This window comes from Aquarana catesbeiana, linkage group LG04, assembly GCF_042186555.1.
Source record: "Aquarana catesbeiana isolate 2022-GZ linkage group LG04, ASM4218655v1, whole genome shotgun sequence".
NCBI lineage: Eukaryota > Metazoa > Chordata > Amphibia > Anura > Ranidae > Aquarana > Aquarana catesbeiana.
The window spans coordinates 135,343,370-135,349,619 of record NC_133327.1 but is presented as its reverse complement, the minus strand read 5'-3'; the positions used below and the strand labels follow the sequence as shown (position 1 = coordinate 135,349,619).

Here is a 6,250-nt window from a genome sequence, read left to right as displayed (position 1 = left end):
CCAAAGCACCTTGTCCCCATGTTGATGGGGACAAGGGCCTCTTCCCGACAACCTTGGTCGGTGGTTGTCGGTCTGTGGCCAGGGGGTTTATCAGAATCTGGAAGCCCCCTTTAACAAGGGGGCTCCCAGATCCTGCCCCCCTATGTGAATAGGTATGGGGTACATCGTACCCCTACCCGTTCACCAAAAAAAGCAGTGAAATGTCAAAAACCGGCTATTGATTTTTTTACAAGTCCTTTATTGTAAAATAGCTCTGAGCTGTCTTCTTCCCTGAGCCGTGTTCTCCAGACGCTGTCTCTCCCTCCTCCATCTTCTCCCCGAGCTGTATTCTCCCAGAGCCGTCTCTCCTGTCGCCGCTGTCTTCTCTATCTGCTGTGTTCTTCCACACCGCCGGTTACCCGCTAATAAAAAAAAAGCTGCTCTTCTTCGGTGGCGGTCTTCTTCCTCTGTGTGGTGTCTCTGCTTTATTTTTATTAGCGGGTAACTGGCTGCACGGAAGAACACATCAGCGGGAGAAGATGGCTGCGGCAGGAGAGACAGCTTGGGGAGAAGAAACATCAAACACTAGTAAATGTATTTTCTATGTATGGTTGTGCTACACCCAATAGGCTAGCGGTCAGCGCTTCTACCTTGATAAAGCCCAGGTTTTGAAGGACTCATGGGTTCAAATCCCACAGAGAGACACTAAAAAATTGTAATTGGTGAAAAAAAGGCAAATGACAATTAACCAAAGCAGCATATGCTGAAAATAGGTGAATGCCAATTAGACAATGCACTTTAATTTGGCTGATTCTATTGTATTAACTCTTCAAATGCATGCAATGATATGTAAGTATTCAATACTATTATGGTGTGAAATTCCAAACATCACACACTAGATAACGGGCAGATTACATTTCTTTGTTTGTTTATTTTAATTCGCTTGTGCACTGAAAAAATAAACACAGCTGGTGGATGGTAGGTTGGCTTGTATTTGAACTTGTACCATGAGTGCTGTGGAGACATCTGAGCAGACCACTAAGAAATTGTGCTAAGTACAAGACCTGCATAATAGTGTAGTATGATTAAAGAATGAACATAAATAATTACCGCTTTATAGTCAACTAAAGTAAAAAATAAAAAACAACATACAACAAATAGGTAACCTAAATGTTTAATACATGTAACTTTACAGAATAGCAGACATTACTATGTAATAATCATTCATAACTGCATTCGTTAGCAAAAGAAGGAAAAAAACTAGGAATACTAATTGCAATATACATCAATAGATGCACACGAGGTAGAGCACATCTCACATAAAAATGTTTCTTTCACATACATGGATCATGGTTACAGTGCAGTGCTATATAACAACTTAGTGGGAATTGGCATTTGCATATACGCGGAAGCGCTAATTAACGCTGATTTAAAATTTACTAACGTATGTTCGTCGCTAATGGTGCTTTTTTTCATTCGCACATACGCCTGTGGAAATTTTATTTGGCTAAAATGGGCGCTATTATTTGCCATAGTGCCCAGTACTTCCTGGCGCTAAAGTAAATGAACCCCTTTATGTTGCTTCTGCAAATAAAACCTGCCGATGCCTAACTTTTTGTCTTTAGGTCCACTTTAAGCCCTCATTCACACCAATTTGCAATTTGTCATGTGATTTGACAGGTCCGAATCGCATGACAAGTCGCACCCCATTGCTGTCATATCACTGTGACTGTCGCAGCGATTATGAAAACGGTTCCTGCCTTACTTTTTTCCAATTTAATAGCGACTTGCATAAGTTCTGTTAAATGAAGTTGCAAGCCGCAATGAAATCGGCGGTGCAAATCGCACTGATGTGGCTTTGAAATAGTGCGATTTAAAATCTGCACCAGTGTGAACCAGGGCTAACTCTAAAGAGTTTATATGGCCTCCCCACAATATTTGCTACTATATGTCTTCATATCTCAAAACTTTTAAGCCCAGTTTATTTGGCACTTATTAACTTGACACAATCTTTTTTTTCAAATTGATAGATTATAATAGATGATGTTGTGTTTATGCCCACCAGATCTTACAATATAGATTCCATATTCATCTGCACTGGGTTTCCTGTCCTCGGTGCTTGTGCCCATTGAACCCTGCTGACTGATAGAGAAATCAGATACACGGCTCTATGCTGCCCCCTGCTGGTCTCCAATTACACACTGACTGATAGAGAAATCTATGGAGAGCACAGCTCAGACATACGGCTCTATGCTGCCCCCTGCTGGTCTCACATTGCATACTGACTGAACGCACCAGACACATACAGGAGTTTTATTGAGAATCAGGATAATTAAACCAGGGACGTTCTTTAGGCGAAATATCAAGATATTCAGAAAACCAGAACCAGCCCGAGATAAATCCCTCCCCTAGACTTTGTACACTGAACCCGGAAGCGGCTTCCACTGACTCAGCTTTTCCTACGTTACACTTTCCAAGTCACATGACTGAGGGCGCTCTATCTCTACTCTATGGTTTGCCAGAGTTATCTAGAGTCTCCTCTTCCTTATCTATGGTCTTTTCCCTCCTGACGTTCTCCGTGTGCACGTGTAAGTGAGGTAGGAGAGGAATGTGATTCAGTGAAGGGTAATTGCTGTTCTCCAGTCACCCGCCTGTAAATTCCCCAAGAAACAGCGGGCGGTACCTGTAATGTGTCGGTGCGATATAGTAAGGCGACAGCCGCCTGGGGAAAACAGCTGTACACGGGTTTATGGCGCCACCTAGTGGTTACCCCAATGTATGAAAGCGCTGTGATCCTAGAGATGAGATTTACTGCTGATAGCTGGAGGACTTCCTGGACCTCCTTTGTGCTCCGCTTATTATTGTTATACAGGATTTATATAGCGCCAACAGTTTGCACAGCATACTCATCTATATCAATGTCCTGTTATCTGAAATCATCAGCAGACATCCCAAGTCTCCCGCACACCCGCAAGCGCCTCGCGATCGGTGCGGCGGGGAACAGCTGTGATCACCGATCTCCTTTGTATCAATTATTAGCTGACAACCGCTTCTCCTTCTCTCCCTCCCACGGCTGTCAGCTAAAAAGGAGATTGGTGATCACAGCTGTCCCTCCCGCTGCACCCGAGCATTCCCAGCTATTCTGTGTGCTCCTCCCCCCGGACCCCTCCGTGTCCCCCCCCCCCCGTTCTCCGGCTCTCCTGTCCTCTGCCCCCCCTCATACCCCAGGGGGACTGTCAGGAATTGGACACAGTGAGCAGAGCAACCTGTGTTTACTCTGCTCAGTTTATGAAGGAACAAGAGCCTCTGTCGCCTGTTCATTCATCTTTAGTGCTGAGAAAGGGACTGGGGAATCTGTGTCCTCAGTCTTCTTGTCTGTCTCAAGAGATGTCAGGGGAAAAAGTGTAAAAGAGTAAAAAACTACTGACACCACTCTCCCCTGCCCTGCCAACACTGTCCACTGCCCACGAAGCGCCACCTCCCTGAAATGAGTTTTTGCCGGTTGGGATGTCTGCATCAGTCAATAAATATAACACAAACAATCGGGGAATAAACAAAGATTGGCACACAGAGAGGACTGTGCTTATTTCTATTATTATTACTATTTAGTGCTTTACTGCCAAATTAAATTGCTGCATCACAATCCGTTTATTTGTTGCATGATAATGGTGTGCTGTCCGTCCATACACATCCTCCGTCTGCAGTGCTACTCCTCCCTGCCCATCCATACACATACTTCTCTCCTCCTCCTCCTGCAGTGCTACTCTTCCCTGCCCATCCATACACATACTTCTCTCCTCCTCCTCCTGCAGTGCTACTCCTCCCTGCCCATCCATACACATACTTCTCTCCTCCGTCTGCAGTGCTACTCCTCCCTGCCCATCCATACACATACTTCTCTCCTCCTCCTCCTGCAGTGCTACTCCTCCCTGCCCATCCATACACATACTTCTCTCCTCCTCCTCCTGCAGTGCTACTCCTCCCTGCCCATCCATACACATACTTCTCTCCTCCTCCTCCTGCAGTGCTACTCCTCCCTGCCCATCCATACACATACTTCTCTCCTCCTCCTCCTGCAGTGCTACTCCTCCCTGCCCATCCATACACATACTTCTCTCCTCCTCCTCCTGCAGTGCTACTCCTCCCTGCCCATCCATACACATACTTCTCTCCTCCTCCGTCTGCAGTGCTACTCCTCCCTGCCCATCCATACACATACTTCTCTCCTCCTCCGTCTGCAGTGCTACTCCTCCCTGCCCATCCATACACATACTTCTCTCCTCCTCCTCCTGCAGTGCTACTCCTCCCTGCCCATCCATACACATACTTCTCTCCTCCTCCGTCTGCAGTGCTACTCCTCCCTGCCCATCCATACACATACTTCTCTCCTCCTCCGTCTGCAGTGCTACTCCTCCCTGCCCATCCATACACATACTTCTCTCCTCCTCCTCCTGCAGTGCTACTCCTCCCTGCCCATCCATACACATACTTCTCTCCTCCTCCTCCTGCAGTGCTACTCTTCCCTGCCCATCCATACACATACTTCTCTCCTCCTCCGTCTGCAGTGGTACTCCTCCCTGCCCATCCATACACATACTTCTCTCCTCCTCCGTCTGCAGTGCTACTCCTCCCTGCCCATCCATACACATACTTCTCTCCTCCTCCTCCTGCAGTGCTACTCCTCCCTGCCCATCCATACACATACTTCTCTCCTCCTCCGTCTGCAGTGCTACTCCTCCCTGCCCATCCATACACATACTTCTCTCCTCCTCCGTCTGCAGTGCTACTCCTCCCTGCCCATCCATACACATACTTCTCTCCTCCTCCGTCTGCAGTGCTACTCCTCCCTGCCCATCCATACACATACTTCTCTCCTCCTCCGTCTGCAGTGCTACTCCTCCCTGCCCATCCATACACATACTTCTCTCCTCCTCCGTCTGCAGTGCGACTCCTCCCTGCCCATCCATACACATACTTCTCTCCTCCTCCTCCTGCAGTGCTACTCCTCCCTGCCCATCCATACACATACTTCTCTCCTCCTCCTCCTGCAGTGCTACTCCTCCCTGCCCATCCATACACATACTTCTCTCCTCCTCCTCCTGCAGTGCTACTCTTCCCTGCCCATCCATACACATACTTCTCTCCTCCTCCTCCTGCAGTGCTACTCCTCCCTGCCCATCCATACACATACTTCTCTCTTCCTCCTCCTGCAGTGCTACTCTTCCCTGCCCATCCATACACATACTTCTCTCCTCCTCCGTCTGCAGTGCTACTCCTCCCTGCCCATCCATACACATACTTCTCTCCTCCTCCGTCTGCAGTGCTACTCCTCCCTGCCCATCCATACACATACTTCTCTCCTCCTCCTCCTGCAGTGCTACTCCTCCCTGCCCATCCATACACATACTTCTCTCCTCCTCCGTCTGCAGTGCTACTCCTCCCTGCCCATCCATACACATACTTCTCTCCTCCTCTGTCTGCAGTGCTACTCCTCCCTGCCCATCCATACACATACTTCTCTCCTCCGTCTGCAGTGCGACTCCTCCCTGCCTATCCATACACATACTTCTCTCCTCCTCCGTCTGCAGTGCTACTCCTCCCTGCCCATCCATACACATACTTCTCTCCTCCTCCGTCTGCAGTGCTGCTCCTCCCTGCCCATCCATACACATACTTCTCTCCTCCTCTTCCTGCAGTGCTACTCCTCCCTGCCCATCCATACACATACTTCTCTCCTCCTCTTCCTGCAGTGCTACTCCTCCCTGCCCATCCATACACATACTTCTCTCTTCCTCCGTCTGCAGTGCTACTCCTCCCTGCCCATCCATACACATACTTCTCTCCTCCTCCGTCTGCAGTGCTACTCCTCCCTGCCCATCCATACACATACTTCTCTCCTCCGTCTGCAGTGCGACTCCTCCCTGCTCATCCATACACATACTTCTCTCCTCCTCCTGCAGTGCTACTCCTCCCTGCCCATCCATACACATACTTCTCTCCTCCTCCGTCTGCAGTGCTACTCCTCCTTGCCCATCTATACACATACTTCTCTCCTCCTCCTGCAGTGCTACTCCTCCCTGCCCATCCATACACATACTTCTCTCCTTCTCCGTCTGCAGTGCTACTCCTACCTGCCCATCCATACACATACTTCTCTCCTCCTCAGTCTGTAGTGCTACTCCTCCCTGCCCATCCATACACATACTTCTCTCCTCCTCCTCCTGCAGTGCTACTCCTCCCTGCCCATCCATACACATACTTCTCTCCTCCT

At 48.7% G+C, this 6,250-nt stretch overlaps 1 protein-coding gene across 3 annotated transcripts in view; it reads left to right on the top strand.

Annotated features, from left to right (window-relative positions):
• The first annotated feature begins 2,459 nt into the window (after positions 1-2,459).
• Positions 2,460-6,250, top strand: part of SCLY (selenocysteine lyase) — a 53,005-nt gene continuing 49,214 nt past the window's right edge. Inside the window, exon 1 of one of the 3 annotated variants that reach the window (XM_073625701.1) lies at positions 2,460-2,576. The gene's annotated coding sequence lies outside the window, so the exon portion shown is untranslated. The remainder of the gene's footprint in view (positions 2,577-6,250) is intronic. The other 2 variants (XM_073625700.1, XM_073625699.1) reach the window with 2 other exon arrangements.